Consider the following 20,506-nt stretch of genomic DNA (forward strand, 5'->3'; position numbering starts at 1 on the left):
AGGGAAGGACTGTGTGTGGAAGGGGCTGTCTGAGGGAGGGGCTGTGTGTGTGTGAGGGACTGTCTGAGGGAGGGGCTGTTTGAGGGAGGGGCTGTCAGAGGGTGGGCCTGTCCATGGGTGGAGCTGTGTGTGGAGTGTCTGTGTGAGGAAGGGGCTGTCTGTGTGAGGGGCTGTGTGAGGGAGGGGCTGTGTGTGGGAGGGGCTGTCTGAGGGAGGGGCTCCCTTGGCAGCTAAGGTTGCCTCTGTTATGGCCTGTCTCCAGGCCCTCATCGTGAAGCCTTTCTCTTTCTCTCACCTCTGAGTGCCCTTCCTGTGAACCCTGTCTTCTTATTCCCTCCTCCCTCTCCCTATAAAATCTTTCTTTCTGTGCAAGGATCTATTGTTAGTCATTTGTGTCTTAGGGTGGAATTTAAGTCATTTGGCTTCTTCCTCTAGGACGAATTGTAATTCTCCATAAAGGAACAAAAGCTCTAACCCTTCAAAGTGATGGGGAGCAGGGGAAGTAGCCAAGGCGGTAACCTGAGTTGGTGGTGGGGGTAAAGAGATTTCCCACGTTTTTGAAACAGCTATTATACTGTTTTATTATTCTTTTTAGTTTGTAAGAAGAAGAAAATGGAATTTTAAAATGGATTGACCGTCTATGGTGTGTCAAGCCCTGTGCTAGGTGCTTTCAAAAATGTTTTCATTTAATCCTTGTAGCAACTCTGTGGGGTAGGTATTATGATACCTTTTTAATTGATGACAAAGCTGAGTTTAGCCACTGTACAGGGTCATACAAAGGCAGAAGGAGCTGTTTTTGGTGAGTGCCTACCTTGTGCCTGGCACTTTTGCTATGCCTTCTCACAAGTATCTCATTTGTTCTTAGAGTACTTCCCAGTATGTAACGTTAGCTCCATTTTTCAAAAATGAGACAACTGAGGCTCAGAGCAGTAAAGTGCGATCCCTCCTATGTGGGAAATTACGTTGATGCAATAAGTACTCTATGGCGTAAGTTATTTCAGAGGTTTCAGAACAGAAAGGCTCACAGACCAAATTAAGGTGATCAAAATACATGGTTTCTTTAAATTTATTTAAAACATAAATCGAGAGACAAGGGAAGAGGGCTGGGGTGGGTTAACTCACTTAGGTTGGGGGCAAGCAGGTGGAAGGACCATACTCCCTAAATCTTGGGTTACACAATGCTTATATGTCCTCTCTCTCTGCTGCATCAGACTTGCCTGCTGATGGGGTGGTTATGAGGATGGAAATTAAGATCTGAGCCATAAGGCCCAGTACACAGAGGGTCCCTTGGGCCAAAGCATGCATTTGCTCTCTGATAAGAGGATCACAAGGGCAAGAACAAGTATGATTGGCCACAGCTATAGCTTGCCAATTAACCTTCTGAACAGCCAAGAATGTTATTTGCATTTCTTGCACAGAGCACATGGGGCCAAAATGAGACCATATGGATGTCAACCTATGGCTTGCTGATTTAGGCATGACCTAGCTGTCAGCCCAGAGGGGGGATATCATAACCTGTTCTTTCCATCACATTCTGTCTGTAAGAAACACTCTTACTTGTTGCATCGTACATTCCATTTATTCTGTATATCTTTAGCATGTCTTACAGGTTACTAACTTATTATCTATAATTAGCATATCTTATGAATTCTGCATATGTCTCACAAGCTACTTACTCACTCATCAACTATACTTCACACATCTTACATGTTTTGCCTGTATCTCATAAGCTACTTGCTTTCTATCTATGTGAGTTTTAGTTATCTATTGCTGTGCAGCAAATTACTCTAATACACCTTTTTTTTTTTTCATCCCTCACAGTTTTTGTGGGTCAGGAATTTGGGAGCAGCTTGGCTGGGTGGCTTGAGGTGTCTCATGAGGTTGCAGTCAAAATGTCAACTGAGGCTGCCATCATCTAAAAGGGCAGGGGGATGGGGGATCCACTTTCAAGATGCCATTGACATGGCTGGCAAGTTGGTGCTGGCTGATGGCAGGAGCCCCCAATCTGTTACCACATAAACCTCTCCACTGAGATGCTGGAGTAACCTCATGATGTGGCAGCTGTCTTCCCCCAGAGCAAGTAACCCAAGAAAGAACAATGTCTTTCATGACCTAGTTTTGGAGGTCTCACACACACACCCCATCATTTCTGCAACATCCTATTGGTTATACAGGATAGCCCAGCCCAGTGTGGGAGGGGACTATAGCAGGGGCCATGGGGCCAGGATCATTGGGGCCATCTTGGGGGCTGGCTTCCCCAATGAAATATTTATGAATTTCATCCATCCAATCATCAGCATCATCACTGTTCAATAGGAGCACTAAGAATAAGGTTCTCACAGCACCACCCTGAGAGGACCTGGGAGGAGCTCTGGGCCAGTGCATAACAGGAGGAGCAGGCCACGCTCTACCACAACCTCCTCTCAAGGGCTGCTTCTTGTAGAAGCTGCTTTCACCCCCCAGGGGTGGGAAATATAACTGAACAGGATCTAGAAGAAGTCTTAAACTCGAGACTTGAGACACCATAGTGCTTCTTGCAAGCAACAACCCCTTAAATCCTGACCACCCATGGTGATGTTTTCTCACCACTTTTGCTTATGATGTTGTCCTATGTGTTTGTCTCTGTTTTGCTTCCATTTATGGTATTAAATTTGCTTTCAGTGAGTGGTATCTCTTTTTTTGTGGGACAAGAAGAAAGGTCATTATTGATTCATGCCTGATTTGTTCCAGAGCTGCTGGTGGTAGCCTTTGTCAAGAAAAATAGCTGTTTTACCCCGTACAGGTGCAGGTGGTTTATGACTAGACACACAGAAACGTTGTAGTCAAGTTGTGCCTGGCTTTGCTAAGGTCTTTCAGGATTTATTTTAACCGGATAAGAAAATATAACTATCTTATATATTATAACTATTCTATATTTGTTCCAGGCTCTCTCACGTTAGTACACGGCATTTCTTCATGTCTTGGCTACCAGAGCTCTTCCCCCGGGTTGAGAAGGCCTCAGCATCACTAGATTAAGATATGCATAAAATCAGATTTTCATTTATTCATTACTTCTTCTGAATCTTACTTCCCCCAGAAAGCTTAATGGAATGAGCCTCTTCAGATGAAGTTCATTTGAAGTTTTACCATTATCACCCTTCAATTCCTGGCATGGTTAATTAAAAAGTGCAGTGGCTTTTGGAACCTCACTGTTTCCTGGAGATGGTTAGTTGATATAGCTTTGCCTGCCTGTCTTTTTCCCTGATAACATCACCACGATTGAACAAATCATAGCTGTACACTCCAATGATATGTGGCCATTGATCTAGCCAAAACTGTCTACTCTATTCCTTTCCACTCCAACCACTACTTGGGAATCTCACCAGTACACATTCACTGTCCATCCCTCTGTCACTATATAGTGCAATGAGACCTTTCTCCTCTTGATATAACTCCCACTCTATCCCAGGAATTGTCCTGAGATAGCATATTGATGTGTCCTCATTCAGGGATCATTTTCTGATCATCAAGATCTCATCTCCCATGTGACAAGGAGATGGCTTCTTAGGGAATGGCTTCACAGTTAATCTAAAGTCAGGGATCCCAGCACCACTGTCTGGGCCTTGAATTGTCAGGACTCCAGGCTAAAGTGTCATTGCAGGAGTCCTTTTCCAACTAGGTGGTCCAGCACCTACTCATGCTGTTGTTTGATGGTGCATCTATAGTCCTGCTCTCAGCCTCTTGCACAAAGCCATCCACCAGGGTTCACGCATGCCTTCTATCTTTGAACGGACACCCAAACAAGAGGTCTTGAGTTGGTGTAGAGGCTGGTAAAGTGAGCCCTGTTTGATATCCTATTACCCTGGCTGCATGCTATTCTGCATCACATTCCTTTGCATCTATGTTAGATCCATATGCCTTCTTGAGCTTCTGGTAGGTTCCTCCCTGTAGAAATGATTCCTGAACTTCTATGTAAGCAAAGTCCTACTATTAGTCTTTAGATACTCTCCTGTGGAAAGTCAACTTTTATCTGCTTATAGAGATCTCATTAAAATTGAGCCTCTATATCATGACCATTAGGCCCATTTACTTTAGAAAAGCAACGAAGCGACATGCACCCCACATTTTAGTGTTTAGTGTTTTACTTAGGTTATATCCTATCTGGCGTAAAACAATCTTGGCCATGCCATAGATGACTGTATTTGGGTAGAAATGGTATATCTGGATCATGGCATCCTTCCATGGATATCTTTCACTTCCATGTAGTGGTGGTGAGCTATCCCCTGGCCATGCATGTGGTACCCTCAGGGGTTGTATGTTCTTAACTGCCTGTTGCTTTATGGTAGATCTGACTTTTGAGTGGGTGAGGAAGACTATCTGCCCTGGTTCTGAATGATTCTGTGTGATATGATTAGAGAATGAGAGCAACTGTGATTATCCATCCCTGAGAGATTTCTACATGAGTGTATAAGGGCTCTGGTGCCTCATTCTAGTCGGGGGCGGGGTGGAGGCTCTGCATATAGTCATCACCAAGGTTGCCCACTTGTCCGCTCCCTCCATCTCCTGCCGAATGACTCCTGGACTGTGGATAATGGCCTCATTCACTGGTCCTCTCGGGAGGACATATTTCCCATTAAGACCAAACTGCTTTGGCAGAGGCACCTGTGGAAAGATATTAAGCCTATTGGATAGGGTGAGTATCCAAATCTATTAGGATGATAACAACCAGAAAACTCCTCTTCTTGCCATTGTCTTTAACATGGATGCTGTGACTCAAGTTGTCTTATCCTCCATCCTGACCCTTGTCTCACTAGTACATGTAGGCAGTGGTCATTACTAGAGAATTCCACCTCCTTATTATGCAGATGCATTTTCTTTTGGTACCAGCTGCTAGCAGCATGGGCCCATTGAGAGTCCATTTTATATGACTACATTGGCTAGGTGTTGTTGGCCTATTGACTCTATGGGACTCTTCACTTTTTGCGGGGACAAAAAATTTATACTGACCACGTAGGACTCTTACTCTGGGTTTGACATTGCTTTCTGGTTAATTTGTTGTTTGCTGTTAAGGCAGCCCACTCTGCCATTAGAGATATAGAATTACATAGTGAGGCACCCCATGGAGACTTCTTTTCCATCTTCAGTGACCAGAGCATTCATTCAACTGATGCTTCTGCCCAATTTTGAGTATGAAAGAGGAACCTTAGGCGGACTTTCTACCTAGCCTCTACCTTCAGGCAGTCAGCATCACTGAAAAGTAGAATGACCTTTCAAAAGCCAGTGGTGCCACTGTCCTGGCTCCCTGTCTCTCTCTCTCTGTATGTCCTATCATGCCCATGCAATAGAAGGCCTGTATGACCACCTCCTTTATGGCTTAGTTTCTTAAGCCATTCATACAAGCAGGATTTAGGTCAAACAGTAGAAGATTGGACTTGTTTTCGGGATCTGGTCATTGACCTGCATTAGTATTGATAGCCTACTTGTAGTAATCCTGAGCTTTAAAAAGCTAGAAATGCCACCCTAATTGTCCTGTCATGGTACTTGGATTAAGCTAAAGAGTTCAGCTTCTTCTTTTTAGGGATATCTTTCTGTTTTCCATTTTACTGAGAGTTCTGTTTCTTGCCTTTGAACCTGAATTTGTGTGTATTTATTTTTTCTACTATTTTTACATTTTCTACTATTTCTGTGAGTTCAGCAAAGGAGGAGATCTTATCGTGTGCTCAATCTGCCATCATGCCCTGACAGGAAGCCTGATTCCCCCTTTCCAACCCAATTCTCCTCTCTTTATTTTGTATATCAACTTGTCTCCCCATCCCCTGCTCAGCTCTGATCCCCTGTTTATGTATGCAAAGACATTGATGTCCTCTACTAAACAGTAGGTTATATATTCCAAGTCGCCTCTTTGGCAGCCTGGAATAATCGGCAGAAGTTTTGAGATTTTCATCTTTCCCTTCATCCTCCCCTATTAATCTCAGCCAGGGAAGGGAGCTGTTTAGAGCTTTATATCCTCCTTAATATGAATTATGTTTTCTTCTTTAAAAGACAGATATGATTGTTTTAACTAATAATTTTTTTCTCTATTACAATTATCAGTAACATTTATGGAGTACTTATGTACCAAGAATTATATTAAATAGGTTACCAATGCTAGCTCACTTAATTTTTACAACATCCTGAATGGGAGTGTTTCATCTACATATACAGGTGAGAAAACTGAGGCTGAGAGAGGTGAAACAGTTGCCTCTGGTTTCATGGCTATTGAAGGTCACAAATGGGGTTCAGACTCATGCCTGTATGATTTTAGAGTAAACTTCTTTTGCAAAGACCCTGATAGTAAATATTTTGGCTTTGCAGGCCATATATGGTCTCTTTCACATATCCTTTTTTTAATACCTCTTTAAAAATGTAAAAACTGTTCTTAGCTAGAGGGCTATAAATAACAGGGCATGGGCCACATTTGAACTGCTGGGCATAGTTTGCCAAACCCTACTTTAGAGCATCTGTCTTCAACCACCATAGCCAGGAGTGGGTGGCCAGATGGGGCACAATTCCATTTTGCTTGTGCCTCACAAGCACCATGAACACCAGGCACATTGCAGCAAGTAATGATTTAGAGGCAGGCAAAGCCTGTGCTCTTCAAATAGCTAGAATGTTCCAGCTGGGTTTTTGCCCTTGCTTTCTGAAATGGGAATTAGGACAGCAGGCCTTAGGACTGAATTGTTTGTTTGTTTTTTAATCTCCTTGTCCCACTGGTCACACTGAGCATTCAGGGCCCCAGGTGACAAGGCAGTGAATTCTATGGCACTTTTCTCCTCTAAGACTGTAGGCAATAACTGCTTTGCTGTTCCTTCTTTCTGAGAGACATTTGTCATAAGCCTGTTTGGGGAGAAGAAGGGGGTGGAAAGGGTAATAATTAAAGTCAGGGTCTTCATTTCCTCATTGCCCTCCATCAATAGATAATTATTTAACATTTATTATGGAACATCAGGGAGACCATTTGGTAGGCAGTTAATAGGTTAGAGCTTAGAGTTGATAAAGGTCTAATGTAAGAGAGATTGACAAGAGGATGAATTCAACAGACCGTAAGGGCTTGGTGTAGGGTATGAAGAACGGCTAGGAACTTAGGCTGATCCTGAGAGGGCCAGCCTGGGTTACTGGGAGGATGGTGACACCATTAAATAATAGGAAACAGAGCAGAGAATCAGGTTGGGAGGCGGAAGTGTCAAACTCTGTGCTGGATGTGTTAAATCTGAGAATACTGTTGTTTTCACATGGAGATGTCAGGCCAGCAATTTGAAACACAGGTTCAGAACTAATGAAACTGCCAGATTAAAGAGTTTTGAATTTAGCCCCAGGACAACTTGGACCTATTGGAAAAAATAAATTGTGCAGAGGTGTTTCTTCACAAAAGCTCTGTTTAGAAAAATTATTTTGGAGGAGGAAGAGGTGTTGAGGTAACTTCCAATGATCCTGTCTATAATATGATGAGGCTGGGAGCTAGGATGGGGGCAGTAAGATGAGAAAGTGACAGAGAGATGCAAAAGGTATTTTGCAAAAACTTAGCAAAAATTGTAGATTTCTTTCCTTTAAAATAGCATTTTGCCTACTATTTTATTTTGAAAAATACTAAACCAATCATTGGAAAAAAACAGTACAATAAATACCCATATTCTCTTCACATAGATTCTCTAATTGTTAGCATCTTTTGCCATATTTGCTTTCTTTCCCTTTCTCTTTTCAGAAAAAGGGCACTGTCCTACATAGCCACATTATAATGATCACACTCAGGACATTTAACAAAGATGCCATAGTTTTACCTAATATATAACATATGTTCAAATTTCCATGATTGTCCTAACAATGACTTTTATAGCTTTTTTTTTTTTAGTATTCAGTCAATGGTCCAGCATTGCATTTACTTTTTCATGTCTTTTAAATCTTTTTTAATTTAGAGCAGTAGCCCCTTCTCTTTTGGTCTTTTATGACATTGACCTTTTGAAGAATCTAGACCAGTGGCTTTGAAGAATGCCTGAGGATTTGGATTTGTCCAAATGCTTCCTCATGATTAGATTCAATATCATGGGTTTTGGCAGGTGTAATACAAGTGGGGCTGCATCCCAATCAGAGCATATCCAAAGGCACAAAAAATTGATCTGTTCCATTTTTACTGATGTTAGGTTTGATCTTTTGGTTAAGTTGGTGTCTGCCAGATTTCTTCATTGCAAAGGCACCTTTCCCCTTACCTGTTGGATGGTACTTTGAGACTATTTGACTGTCCTGATCTCCAAAACTATTCATTTAATATTTTAGCTTACATTGATTATCCTTGCTTGAAGTAAGTATTGCATTGGTGGTTGAAAAATGGAGATTTTCTAATCCTATAATTCTACATGTGCTAGCTGGCATTCTTCTGTTAAAAAGAGCTTTCCTTCCTTCAACTTTTGTTTTTAGTATCATTATGGACTCATGAACTTAAAAAAATTAAGTTCAATATGTTATAATCTATTACTGTCATTATTCTTTTTTAAAATTGAGATATAATTTACACATGGTACAATGTCCAGGTCTTAAATTTGCAGTTAGCTGAATTTGACAAGCATATATATTCATGTAACTCACACCCCTACTAAGATACAGAACACTTCCATCATTGCAGAAAGTTTCCTTGTATCCCTTCCTTGTTAGTTCTTGTAATCACTCTAGGCAATCACATTTCCTTATTCTTTTTAACACTCAAACTCTTCCAAATTTGGTTAATGAGAGCCTCTTTAAGCTGGTTCCTAGGTCTTTTTGTCATAGCCCCATCAGTTTTTGAGCACATTCTTGCTTTCCAGCACAATAAGATGCCTCAGACCTCTGGAACCAGGTATTTCTTTAAGGAGCCCCTATTTTTGTGTGTGGGTCAAATGGTATTTAGAATCCAAGATTTAGTTGCTGGATGTATTAGTTTGCTAAGGCTGCTATATCAAAAATACCACAAACTAGGTGGCTTAAAACAACAGGAGTTTATTTTCTCCCAATTCCAGAGGCTCGAAGTCTCATATCAAAGTGTTGGCAGTCATGCTCTTTCTGGAGGATCTAAGGAAGAATCCTTCTCTGCCTCTTCCTAGCTTCTGGTGCTTCCCAGCTGTCCTTGGTGTTCCTTGCCTTGTAGCTGCCTCACTTCAATATCTGTCTCTGTCTTCACAGGACTATCTCTCCTCTGTGTGTCTGTGTGTCTTCACATGGCTGTCTTCTTATAAGGCCACCAGTCATGGATTTAGGGGCTCATCCTAATTTAGTATGCTCTCATCTTAACTTGATTACATCTGCCACGACCCTACTTCCAAATTAGGTGACATTCACAGGTATCTAGGGTTAGGACTTCAGCATATCTTTGTGGGAGACACAATTCAACTCACAATACCGAGTATGCTCACTGAAAGTAAGATGTCATTTTTCTGGGCCATTTCAGTCAACAGAGCTAGGTTGAAAAAAACATACATATGTATATACATATATATTATATATCACTCATACACAATCATGAATTTATACTGATATACTCAATTCCAATTCAATGCCACAGGGTTCTCCCTTTCCTCCTCCCCATCCTACCTTTGTATCTTGAACCCTGGCAAATAGGATTTGCCTGCTCCTACAATACAAACAAAATAGTGTCGGAATTCAACATCGACACCACTACCAACAACAAATTAAAGTTCAAGATTTCATTACAGTTTCGTTTGTCCTTAGAATATATTTCATTGAGGGTATTCAGCCAATGTATTCTGTTCAAAAGTTACTTGAATTACCTTTTTTTTTTCTATTTGGTTACTTTATTATTTTGATGTACAATTAAGGCTATTTGTTTTATTTGTATTCAACTCTAGATTTTTTTTACTGATTTAGCTTAATGTTTTGAATATGTAAATCCACTTCTTTCTTCCTTGTTGATTTAACTTACTTTTTAAAATACATAAAATGTTAACTTCTTACAGCTATATAAAAATCATACTCAGGATTCTCCCTCCCCTCCCTAATCCTTTTAACCTCATTCCTACTCACCCCCTTTTACGTAACCAATTTCGTTATTTCCTGGTTCAACTTCCTGTGTTTTGTTTTGTAAAAATAAACAAATACATACATATATACATTTTTTAGTTTATAATACATCAATCACTCAGTAGCAGTTCATAGACACCTTCTTGCAGCTGTAGAGTCCTCTATTATGTGACGTTATGCCATTTATTTAATCAGACTCTTGTGGATGTGCATTTAGATCATTTCCAATCATTTTTATTGCAAACAGTGCAACAAAGAAAAACCTTGTGGTTGTTTTCATTGTGTAGTTGTTGGAGGGGTATCTTCAGGGTTAACTTTAGAAAATGGGACTGCTGAGCCAGAGGGTAAATGTCTTTGTAGTTGTATCAGATATTGCCCAAGTCTCCTCCATAGGAGTTGTACCATTTTTTCATTCTCATCAACAGCATGTGAGAGTGCCAACAGACTGGCTGTCAAGATTTTGAAATTTTTGCTAAATTTTTAGGTGAGTAAATAACTTAGTTTTAATTTGTCTTTCTTCATTAAGAATGAAGTAGGACATCTTTTAATATTTGTGTGTGTATGTGCATAAATTTATTTTTTATTTATTTAGTTTTTGTTAATTTACAATGTTGTGTTCGTTTCAAGTGTACAGCAAAGTGATTCAGTTATACATATGTATATAAATATACATCTATATATTCTTTTTCAGATTCTTTTCCACTGTAGGCTATTATAGGATATTGAGTATAGTTTCCTGTGCTGTATAGTAGGTCCTTGTTGTTTACCTATTTTATATATAGTAGGTCCTTGTTTACCTATTTTATATATATATATATTTTATATATAGTAGTGGAATATCTTTTAATATCTTTAAGAGACATTTTATGTTTTTTGTTGAACTGTTTATAACTTTTAATACTTTTTATAAGGTTTTAAAATATTTATTCTCAATGTTAATATATTAGAGATATTAGCTTTTTATCTGTTATACATGTTATAATTTTTTTCTCCCAATTTCTCACTTCTCTTTAGACTTATGGTGTTTTTTATCATGGGGAAGATTTTTAAAATGTAGTTAAATAATGATTTTATTTTTTTAAATTGTAGCTGGATATCCAATCATAGTTAGAAAGGCTTTCCCCTTCTCTAGTACTTGTATGGTTCCATCTTTTATATTTAGATCTTTTGTGCATTTGGAGTTTTTTCTGCTTATGATGTGAAGGAAAGAAGCCAATTTTATCATTTTCTCAGAGGTGCTTCAGTTGTTCTAATGCCATTTGTTAAAAAGTCCATCTTTTTCTCGGTGATTTGCGACATCACCTTTATAATATACTAAACATCCGTGTGTACTTGGACTATTTCTGCACTTTCTATTCAGATCATTGGTCTGAATTTTACTTTGTCTGATGTTAGAATCAGAACCTTTCTTTCTTATTGTTTCCATTTACCTGATACAATTCCCCAACAATTTATTTTTAGCATTTTTGATTTACTTCATTTTACATTTATCTTTTGTATTCATCACATAATAGGGTTTTGCTCTTTGAGCCAACTCAAAAATTTCTTTACTTTAATAGAAAACTTAAGTACATTTACATTTACTAATGTGAATAAGGTTTGGCTCCAACTTTGACATCTTTTTTGTTATATTTACTATAAGCATTATGTTGTATTTACTGTGTTCCTTTCTATTATCTGTTCTTTGCTTATTTTTCTTTTTTGTATTTCCCTCAGAATTTAAGAATTTTTATGGTTGTTCTAGTATTTTATACTTTTTATGACACCCATAGCCCCTTTTTTTCTTACTTAGAGATTTACTATTTGGTTTTTAAGTTTAAATGTAACCTTTGACTCCTCTCTACTTACCTATGTGACCATCAATGAGTTTACTCTCTTTCTTCTTTATCTCTCACTTCCTCAGTCTTTTTAAATTTTGAATTATATTTACTTTTATAGAGCATTTAGCATTTGCATTATGGTCTTCTACACTTGACCCACATTGGTTTTAGTCTTAGAGCAACAATTAAACATATTCAGTACTTTCTCTAACTCCTTTCTTGAAGTTTCCCAGACATCTCTTGGTTAGATGAAGCTTGACTTCTAGTAGATTCCTCAGAAAAAGTTTCTGAGTACAGATTTCCCTCCATTTTTGTATGTTTAAAACTTTTCTTCTAGCTTTGGTATTTGAAGGACTGCTTGGTTGGATATAAAATTCTTTGCTCACACTCTTTTCTTGAGTTTCTTGAAAGTATTGTTCCATTGTTGGCAGAAATGGAGAAGCCTAACTTCAAATCTTTCTTTCAAATATCAAGGCGAGATGAAAGTTTTAAGTTGGGTTGAGATAGTGCTAACTTAAGCATTCCAGTTAGTTTTCCCAGGTACATGGTGTGGCGTTTCAATACGCAGATCCTGGTCTTTCATTTCTGCAAAGTTTTCTTGAATGATAGGTTTAAATATTATTTCTGTTCTATTTTTTTCTTCTTCAGAGACTCCAATTATCTATATTGGATTATCTTTGCTGTCTTCTATAGTAATTACTTTTTCTCTAATTATTTTTTAAACACCTTCTTTCCATCGTTTTTGTTTTCTTGACTGTTTTGTGTCTTTCCTTAATGTCTCTTATTATATTTTTAGTTAAATGTATTCTCTCTTGGGCCCTTTGTAATTTAGTTTTCATTTCTAAGATGATTTTGTCTTTTTCTTCAATTTGTTTTCTAAATTTAGTGAACACTTGTTTCATATCTTTCTGTTTTAGGTCTGTTTCTGTTTTCAGTTTTTTAATATCTAATTTGAATTGTTTTTATATATGCAAATGCCTGTTTGAGGATATTTAATCCAGGTTGAGGTGTTGTGGTATAATTTTCTTCTGCTTCGTGGTTGAATTTGGGGAAGAATTTTCACCAACTGAAATATTTTAAAATCTCATTTTGATTTTTCTTTTTATAGTAACTTTGTACGGATACTCTCTGTAATTTTCTGCTAACTTTGAACTATTTATTTTCCCAGACTAGCAGTAACAGTTGCATGAAGACAGGGATGAAGAAGTTTTACCAAAATTATTTCAGGGGAAGACTTACCAGAATTTTGTTAGTTCAAGAGTACCCTCTTGTTGAGATATAAAATGCAATTTTACTGCATGGTACCTGAGATAGGAGAGGGGTTGGGTGCCTTCTGAGTTGGTGATTCTCTTTAGTTTCTGTAGGACCATTAATATCTACCTCCTGTTCCTTCTTTCCCTTCGCTATTAAGCCTTCAAATGATGCTCCTTGGAAGTCTTCTTTCTCTCCCTCAGAAGTAACCCCTACTCAAGACTGCTGCCTTTGGCCCCTTGCATCTTCAAGCCTTTACCAGTTGATGTCCCAGTAGCCAGAGCTCAGAATAAGTCTCCAACTTCTTCTCATCATTTCCCTACTCTGGGTGGTACTTTCTCTTTCTGGTCCCTGCACCTCCTTCACCTCCTCCACCCCTTGTTTCTCTCTTCTCTCTGGCATGCATTCTCCAGATGACTCTGCTGGTTTGGTTTATTTCCTGACTTGTGCATGATTTTAATTTTAATTTCATACTATTCTTGGTTTCTTACTTATGCTATAGCTGGGTTATGAGTGTATTTACTCTTCTGTCGATCTTTTTTTTTTTTTTTTTGAGATGTGTGAATTGATTTGGATTTAAGTACCTACTATTATCCTACTGGAACTTGGAGCCCTCATAAGCTTTTATTTATTTATTTATGACTGTGCTGGGTCTTCGTTGCTGTGCAGGTGTTTCTCTAGTTGCGGGGAGCAGGGGCTACTCTTCGTTGTGGTGCGCAGGCTTCTCATTGCTGTGGCTTCTCCTGTTGCAGAGCACGGGCTCTAGGTGCATGGGCTTCAGTAGTAGTGGTACGCAGGCTTCAGTAATTGTGGCTCATGGGCTTAGTTGCTCTGGGGCATGTGGGATCTTCCCGGACCAGGGCTCGAACCTGTGTTCCCTGCATTGACAGGAGGATTCTTTAACCACTGCCTCACCAGGGAAGTCCCATAAGCTTTTTAATTTGAGATAAATGTTAGAGATTATTTATTCCAAACCCCTTTATTTACAAATGATAAACATAGTCCCAGTGACAGCAAACATTTCTCTCAGGGTTACACAGGAGCAGAGCCAAGACTACAGCCATACTTCCTTTACATCCTTTAACAACAAAATACTCTTTCAAAACAGTTAAATTGCACTATGGGGAGAAATCCACAAATTCAGAAGTCTCAGGGTTTCCCACACACTTATTTGTATCCTGAGAGGATATACAAAATAGTAGTTGCCCTCCTGAGTTGCTTGAAATTCCAACAGAAGTCCAAGGAAAAACCTCTGGTCCTAGAGGAATTTGTCTTCATCTTCTTATCTCTGGCTGTGCAGGAGGAGGAGTAGAGATTCTTAGGTCTGATTGAAGCTAGAGGTTTATTTGCATATAGGAAGTTAAGAGAAAAGAAGAAATAAGAACACAGAATGGTCTCCTCTCCTTTCCTTTAGAATCCTTAGGGATTGTTTTATCACAAATTTTTCATTTGTTTCTCTGGCAAAGAAACCATGGGGGTAGAATGGTGGCGTCAAGGTCCAAAACACCAGCGAAGGCTTTTACTCATTCAGTCCAACAACACAAATGGTGAATCTATGATGTGCTAGGCACTCAGCTGAACATGGGGAGAAATAGTGAGGAACAAAGCAAAGTTGTTTTCCACAAAGAGTTCACTGTCTAATGGAACGAGTTTGCATGCATTACACAACCAGTGTGGTAAGTGCTGTAAGATGTAAATACAACTAACAGTGGGAGGAAACAAGAGAGGTGGAAGCAGGGATTCTGCCTTGCTAACTCAGTGGCATTTGAGTTGAGTTTTAAAGAATGAACAGGAGTTTACTAGAGATAAAATGCAGGAATGCATATTTCACATTTAGTGAACTGGAAGCAAATGGCGAATGGGTGGAAGATTAGGCTTGGCTGCGTGCCAGAGGCTAGATCTTGAAAGTCCCAGTATATCTCAAACTTTAACTTGAAGGCAATAAGAGGTGGTAAATTGTCTTAAGTAGGTCAGTGACAGGATGAATTTCGTATTTTAGAATACAGGGTGGATTGGAAGGGGCATGCCTGGAAGCAGAGAGTTGAATTAGGAGGTTACTGTCATATAAATGAAAGATAATGAAGTCTATACCTTGATGACTTCCTAGTCTCTGGCTCTGTACTTTCGTGTACAACCAGTGCCTGCTGGAGTCCACCAGACACCTTGACTCAACCTGTCCAAACCTAAACTCTTCACTGACTCCTTTCTTCCTTAACATGCATTCCCTATTTCAGTTCTTGAGACCAGTCACCCAAACAAGATAGCAAGAGTCTGCTTCTCCTTCACTCCATACATCCAAGAGTCATCTACCCTTGAAAATTCAAAGTCTTAAATATCCTATCTCTCAATTCCAATTGCCACTATCTTGGTGAGGATATGAGGAGAATAATGTGGTCTGAAAAACCACTTTGGGGTCAATGAATTAGAGATTCCAAAGAGGTCATAGAAATTCTGGAATGGGAGTACGAGAGTGTGTAGGGAAGGCAGGAGATTGTGCTCCGCGAGGGTGATGTTTGAAGTGGAGGTTTCAAAGGTGGTTTGTTGATGTGAAGGTTTTGGTGTGGCCATGTGAATGAGGCTGAGGTGGGGGCAGGACATTATTATCAGAGATATGGAGCTTAAGGAGCTGAGAAGTCAGAGTATTCGAAGGGTCATCATGTAGATATTGAAGTCCCCAAGGATAATGACAGTAGTAATAGTAGTAGTAGTAGTAGTCGTCATAGTCATAGTAGTAGAGAGATATCCAGATACCAAAGTCATCAATAAATAAAGGGAGGTACCCAAGGGCTATAATGAGCAAGTAGGAGGTCATGTTCAACCCTAGATGCAAATTTGTATCAAAGATGTGAAGGAGAACCACAATATTGTTTCTGAGGTCAAAGGAGGAGAAAAAGAATTTCAAGAAGCAAAGGTAGTGTCTACAGCACCAAAGGATGCTGAGGGACCTTGGGACTTGGTGCCTGGAAACCATTGGTGGCCTGGGCAGGAACAGTTCTAGCAGAATGGATGCTTGGCTCTAGGGATTTGGGCAGTGAATGGATGGAGCAGACACAGGGTCAGAAACTGTACACAGGGCTTCCCTGGTGGCGCAGTGGTTGAGAGTCCACCTGCCAATGCAGGGGACACGGGTCCAAGCCCTGGTCTAGGATGATCCCACATGCCGGGGAGCAACTGGGCCCTTGTGCCACGGCTGCTGAGCCTGCGCTCTGGACCCTGCGAGCCACAGCTACTAGGCCTGCATGCCTGGAGCCCGTGCTCTGCAACGGGAGAGCCCACGGCAATGAGAAGCCCGTGCACCGCAACGAAGAGTAGCCCCCACTCGCTGCAACTAGAGAGGACCCGCACACAGCAATGAACACCCAGCGCAGCCAAAAATAAATAAATAAAATAAACAAATTTTTTTTAAAAAAAGAAAGAAATTGTATACAAAGAGTTGAGGAACTCATCTGTGTATAAAGAAAGAAATGAGGTGATGCTAAAGGGACACATTTATCAAATGAAGGAGGTTTTCATTGTTGTTGCTTTTTTTTTTTTAAATTAAAGCTAAAGGAAACCTGGGCCTATTTATACTTCATTCTCTCACTCTCTGGGGAAGGAGGGGAGGAGCTAAGGAAAGGTGTCATTTTACAGCGAGAGGGAAAGGTCAAAGTGTTCACATCTAAGTCTTCCATATCCTTGGTAAGGAAGAATGTGAAAACACAGTGAGTCACATCTGCTATGACTAGGCCAGACTTTCCAGAGGCTGTCACTTGGAAAGAAACAAACCCCAGCTTTCTAAGGTTAACTGCTGAATTCTCTTCCTCTTGTTTAATTTTAAACTTTGGCACTTCAAGGGCAATGAAATTGTTATGGATTGCATATTCCTGTCCTCCCCACCTCCTGCCAAGTCATATGTTGAAACCCTAATCCCCAGTGTGATGGTATTTGTAGATGAGGCCTTTGGGAGGTGATTAGGTCATGAGGGTGGAGCCTCCATGAAGAATTAGTGCTCTTATAAAAGACTCAAGAGGGCTAGCGCTCTCTCTCTCTCTCTTTCTCTCTCAATCCCTCTCCCTCCGCCTCACCTCCTACTCCATGTGAGGATACAGTGAGAAGGTGGCCATCTACAAGCCAGGAAGAGGACTCCCGTCATGAACTGCATCTGCCAACACCAAGATCTTGGACTTCCCGGCCTCCAGAACTGTGACAAATGAATGCTTGTTGTTTAAGTCACCTAGTCCATGGTACTTTGTTATAGCAGCCCAAACAGACTAAGACAGAAATCCAAGATCCCCCTGCACTACAGCATCAGACAGTGAGGCTGCTGTCTCTCCTGTCTCCTCCACGTGAGTCTTTAAACTGTCTATTTCCGTGTTCCCAGATTACAATCGGCTTTTCGCTGACAGGCTGTGCTGAGCGTTGTCTCATTCATGGGGTAGACGGTTGTTGCCTGTTCTCCAGCCATGACAAATTGCTGACTGCTGGCATCACTGATGAAATAAGTAAGGCCTCTGCCACCCCAGCTTCTATTATTTTTTAATATGAGTCACTTTAATAGAAAGACTTAAATGCTTCTTTCTATTGCTTTGCCTCAGCACTTCTGGGGTCATAAATTCTTCTCCCTCTTGTCTGCTATTACTGGCATATCAATCCTTTCTAGTTCCGTGAGCACTAAAATTGAAAGAAAACAAGGTTGTGGCTTTATGCATTTTTAATTTAACAAAATCCCAGCTTTGAAGTTGAGGGAAACAATGCTTCTGGCGGAATGGTGTGGCCACTAGGAAAGCCTTTGGAGAAGTCAGATCAATGGAAGGTTTGCAGGCAATTGGCTCCATCCTTAATCTTCAGGGGACCCTCAGCTGACTTTGTGTTCTTATGAATTCCAGTCAGGTTGTAAATCTTCCCCACTCACCCCTCTTGTTTTGTCTCCCTCTTGAGAACATACAGAAACCTAGTAGGATAGGAGACTTTGCACTCTCAGCCTTAGAGAAGAATCCATGCATCATTTGATTTGTCCCCAGGGTTCCAACATGAAATGGGTAGCTGGTTGCATGACAATGAAGGGAAAAGAGTGTCTCCATTCTTAAAAATCTCTCTTTTAAGGCTATTCCCTTGGGGTACTTAGTTTCTGGGTCTCAAAAGGTCAGGAAGTCCTGCCTCACCTCTAGCTCACATTGCAAACTCATGGAGAGAGCCTATTTCCTAGAGGTGGAAAAAAAGTGCAGGCTGGCATAAGGCCCAAGAAAGAATGAAATAAAATGTCCCTTTAGGCATGGCCCAGAGGCATGATTAATACCACTGCTCATCAGCATAAAATATATTCAATTATGAGGGATTAAGAGGCTTGGGAAAGCAAAATGCTAAAGCAGTTGAAAGATGAGCATATTAGTGGAAAACAGGGCCCCAGGATGGCAGAGGCTGAGGCTGCCTGTGGTGTCAGAGGGTGCAGGGGGAGTGCAGCTTTGCATTCTACTGAGGAGGATTGTTTCCCAAATGCTGGGTTCTTGAGAGGTTCTGTACTGTTAGGAGGGGATGGAGCTGGAGAGGTGTACTCTGCCTAACCTGGCCACATTCACCCTGAAAAAGAAAGTGCTTTTCAAGCACCTTTGTTTCCCTTAGAAACCAGTGCTTGCTGAAATACATCACTCCAAGGGGCTCCAGTGTGTGCTGACCATTGAGATGCCCCACGAGGGGGGGATCACTTGGATAACTCTCCCAGATTCTCGTCTGTGAATTTACACAGTTCAGGCAGAGAGGAGAGTGGGTAAAGTGTGCTGTGCCTGTGTGGTGGAGGGTGGGCAGGGCATTGGGTAGGTGGGTGACAGCCTGCCAAACAAAAGGCAGAGAATCAGAAGAGCCCCAAGAACCACCCTTTAGGAGACAAAGTAGTGACTCCAGAACTAGGACCAGATGGCCTATCTGCCTGGGGTAGAAAACCAGCAACCAATCAATTAGCTGAACAAGTATTTTGTGGCACCTTCTATTTGCCCACCACTGCTATTTATTCATCATGCCTTTCATGATGCACAGAAGAGCTGTGCTGGGGGTGTGTGGGAACTGGGAGAGGACTAGTACTAGAGAAGCAGTGATGGACACTTTTAGTCTTTCCATGAGACAGGTTTGCAGATGATCCCAGAGTTGAATTCCCAGAATTAGAACAAGTTACTTCAAGATCAGAGCAAATTGTTGGAGAACAGTATTGTGGTTAAAAGAGTAGCCATTAGAGTTAGGAGGACCTGGGCTTGAACTCTAATTCTGACACTGACTAGCTGTGTGACTTGAATGAGTGGCTCATCCTTCCTCTGTCTCCTTGTCTTGTGCATAGAATGGAAATCATAACTGTACTGATCTCAAAACGTTGTGGTGAGAGTGATGTTCAGTAATGTGTGACGCTCCTAACACAGTGTCTGGCCCATAGAAAGCACTCAGCATATTTTTTATAAGTATTTGCATCTTCAGAGGTGGAGCTGAGAAAGGTGTGCAGAGAATAAAAGAAATGGAAAGTTAGCATTATTTATAATATCCAAGATATGGAAGCAACCCAAGTGCCCATCAACAGTTGAATGGATAAAGAAGACGTAGTATATCTATACAATGGAATATTACTCAGCCATAAAAAAGAATGAAATTCTGCCATTTGCAGCAATGTGGATGGACCTAGAGAACATTTTGCTTAGTGAAATAAGTCAGAGAAAGACAAATACTGTATGACATCACTTATCTAAAAAATTATACAAATAAGTATATATGCAAAATGGAAACAGACTCACAAATACAGAAAACAAACTAGTGATTACCAACAGCAACAGGGAAGGGGAGAGGGGTAAATTAAGGGTATGGGATTAAGAGATACAAACTACTACATATAAAGCAGATAAGCAACAAGAATACATTATACAGCACAGGGAATTACAGTCATTATCTTGCAATAATTTATAATGGGGTAAAATCTGTAAAAATACTGATGCTTTACACCTGAAATTAATATAATATTGTAAATTAACTATATTTCAATTTAAAAAAAGAAATGGAAAGTCAATAAGGCGACAGAAGAAAATGGCAGGGGATTTGATAATCTTATAGGCACATCTGTCTGGCCTGGGGCTATTTGCATTAGACCAGGGATGTCACATTTTCCATGCTCTAGGGGTCTTTAAGAGGTTGCATGGTCCCTAACAACCAAGGTAGGGGAGCCAAACAACAATGTAAATGTAAGAATTAAGAAACCCAGTCTAAGTGCTTCACCATATGTGTTGGGATGGGTTGAGCTGGATTCATGGTTAATGACTAGGGTATGTGATCAAGTCCAGAGATAGTGGCTTAAGTAACACCTGCAGGACTAACTGTTTCTTGTCCCGATGATGGTGTGGGAAAGGTTAGCCCATTGACATCTGTTTGGCCTTTCTGTTTCCTAGACAGAAGCATTCTGTTGG

The 20,506-nt window shown here is 40.4% G+C and overlaps 1 protein-coding gene and 1 long non-coding RNA gene across 9 annotated transcripts in view; both read left to right on the forward strand.

Moving 5' to 3' along the window:
- LOC309636388 overlaps nucleotides 1-20,506 on the forward strand; it is a 472,824-nt gene that overhangs the window by 245,064 nt on the left and 207,254 nt on the right. The gene's annotated exons all lie outside the window — the stretch shown is intronic.
- LOC309636366 (uncharacterized protein) overlaps nucleotides 133-20,506 on the forward strand; it is a 91,729-nt gene continuing 71,355 nt past the window's right edge. For all 8 annotated transcript variants that reach the window (XR_014249976.1, XR_014249977.1, XR_014249978.1 and 5 more), the window contains exon 1: nucleotides 133-17,419. The gene's annotated coding sequence lies outside the window, so the exon portion shown is untranslated. The remainder of the gene's footprint in view (nucleotides 17,420-20,506) is intronic.

Source organism: Balaenoptera physalus (genome assembly GCF_965194825.1).
Source record: "Balaenoptera physalus genome assembly, chromosome: 10".
Lineage (NCBI taxonomy): Eukaryota > Metazoa > Chordata > Mammalia > Artiodactyla > Balaenopteridae > Balaenoptera > Balaenoptera physalus.